We start from the raw sequence: 2500 nt of genomic DNA on the forward strand, positions 1-2500 counted from the left end.
TTGGGAAGAGAGGAACCATAATGACTCAGTTTAACCTTTGACCTCTTCAAGGGTTCTTTGGGAAGAGAGGAACCATAATGACTCAGTTTAACCTTTGACCTCTTCAAGGGTTCTTTGGGAAGAGAGGAACCATAATGACTCAGTTTGACCTCTTCAAGGGTTCTTTGGGAAGGGAGGAAGCATAATGACTCAGTTTAACTTTTGACCTCTTCAAGAGTTCTTTGCTCTTTAGTGACAATTAAAATGTAAAGGATGCAGCTCATTGGAGCATTTTGGGACGTGGTTTGTTCACAGCTTTTTATGTGCAACTGTGAGTGGGAGTCCCGTGTGGCTCAGTTGGTAGAGCATGCCAGGGTTGTGGGTTTGTGTCCCACGTTTGATTCCCATGTGGGACCTGTACGAAAAGGTACAAGTCGCTCTGGATAAGAGCGTCTGCTAAATGACCATTTTTTTTAAACCTTTAAAAAAAAAATGTAACATCATTGCAGTTTATCTAATGTGTTGTGTTATGCAATTCCATGTTCTGCATATATGACTATGCATTCAATGGTGTCTTGTGAAACACTCACGTTTGGCCTTGTGTAGATGGAGAACGGTTGACTGAATCAGTCAGTGGTTCTTCTCTCCTCAGCTGTTCCAGAGGTAGCTCATTGAATTCAACTTGTCAATTAACACAATCATAACACCTATGAAATTTTAACAGTATAATATGGCTGACCAGAATAAATAGAATATAAAACCCTGTATGGTTCTTTAAAAGGATCAACAAAGAACCTTTAAGATTGAGACAGGTTCTTTATAGAACTGTTCTCCATAAAGGTTCTATAAAGAACCATAAAAAGGGTTCTATATAGCCCCAAAAATGTTTGCTTTTTACCACAGTGGAATCCTATTCCATATGTAACCTGTTTTAATGGTTACAAACCACAGAACCTCTATCTATTGTAGAACTGTTTTTTTTTTTAACAAGGGAGGAGTAAGTAGTGTGCAGGGGACCAGTGTAATAATGTCCTCCACCACCAGAGGGAGACTCCCCTTCATTAACAGATGGGCCTCAAAGGGAAGCTTGAATTATTCATGGGCACAATATAACGACTGATAGATGGTCGTAGAGAGGCACCCTTCCTCCGCTACCTCCCCAGAGATGGCTTAGCTGAAACGGAAAGGGCTATGATTATATTTTTTTCGCTGGAGGACAAGGAATTTCTGTATTTAGATGCTAAAAGTGTGATCTCCTCTGTATCTGAGTGCACTAAAGTGAATAGGTTTATTCGTACACTGCAACCAACCATCTTTTCTCTGATAGGATTGGCTCTCCTGATTGTCTGAATTGAGTCAATGATTAGCTTAATGGTCGTGGTAATGCTTGGCTGGAAAAGAGAGCTTCCTCATCAGGTCATAGACTGGACTGGACTCTCCTAAAATCCAAATAACTGTTGATTCGTCCTCAGTAGAATTAAACACATTGAGACCTATAGATTGAGTGGAACAAGTTCAGATGATTCAATTAGACCAGAGCAATCGATTCACTTATAATGCCGATCACTGGTGGGGTGAGCGTGGATGAATCAATTGGAGTGAATCGATTCACTGATCGATTCCCTGATGGAGTCGTGGAAAATCATCCTCAGTAATGCTATATGCACTACTAAGCTTTGATTAGCCAATCAAAGGCCGTTTTACTCTGTGGAATTGGCTTTGTCTCAAGTGAATCGATGGATTAGGAGTGAGTCTGCAGAATGGGATGCTTGTCTAGACTTTGAGTAGAGCTATTTGTGTTTAGATTTAGAGAATGTCCGGGTCTCCCTCTCCCTCTCTCTCTCTTTCTCTCTCTCTCTCTCTCCTTCTCCCTCTCCCTCTCTCTCTCTCCCTCTCTCTCTCTCTCCCTCTCTCTCGCTCTCTCTCTCTCTCTCTCTCTCTCTCTCTCTCTCTCTCTCTCTCTCTCTCTCCCCCTCTCTCTCTCTCTCTCTCTCTCTCTCTCCCCTCTCTCTCTCTCCCTCTCTCTCCCTCTCTCTCTCTCCCTCTCCCTCTCCCTCTCTCTCTCTCTCTCTCTCTCTCTCTCTCTCTCTCTCTCTCTCTCTCTCTCTCTCTCTCTCAATCAATCAATCAATCAAATGCATTTATTCAGCTATTTTTACATTGTCGATGTCACAAAGTGCTGTACAGAAACCCAGCCTAAAACACTGTGGCTAGGAAAAACGCCATAGAAAGGCCAGAACCTAGGAAGAAACGTAGAGAGGAACCAGGCTATGAGGGGTGTCCTCTTCTGGCTGTGTCGGGTGGAGATTATACCAGAACATGGCCAAGATGTTCAAATGTTCATAGATGACCAGCAGGGTCAGATAATAATAATCACAGTGGTTGTAGAGGTTGCAACAGGTCAGCACCTCAGGAGTAAATGTCAGTTGGTTTTTTCATCTCTCTCCCCCCCCCCCCTCTCTCCCCCCCCCCCCCTCTCTCTCGCGGTCTCTCTGTCCCTCTCTCTCTCTCTCTCCCTCTC

General features: G+C 43.5%; 1 protein-coding gene across 1 annotated transcript in view; it reads left to right on the forward strand.

Annotated features, from left to right (window-relative positions):
- The window catches only part of LOC110487938 (adhesion G protein-coupled receptor B2-like), a 217402-nt gene that overhangs the window by 47446 nt on the left and 167456 nt on the right, over positions 1-2500 (forward strand). The window lies entirely within an intron of this gene.

Source organism: Oncorhynchus mykiss, chromosome 32, assembly GCF_013265735.2.
Source record: "Oncorhynchus mykiss isolate Arlee chromosome 32, USDA_OmykA_1.1, whole genome shotgun sequence".
Taxonomy (NCBI): domain Eukaryota; kingdom Metazoa; phylum Chordata; class Actinopteri; order Salmoniformes; family Salmonidae; genus Oncorhynchus; species Oncorhynchus mykiss.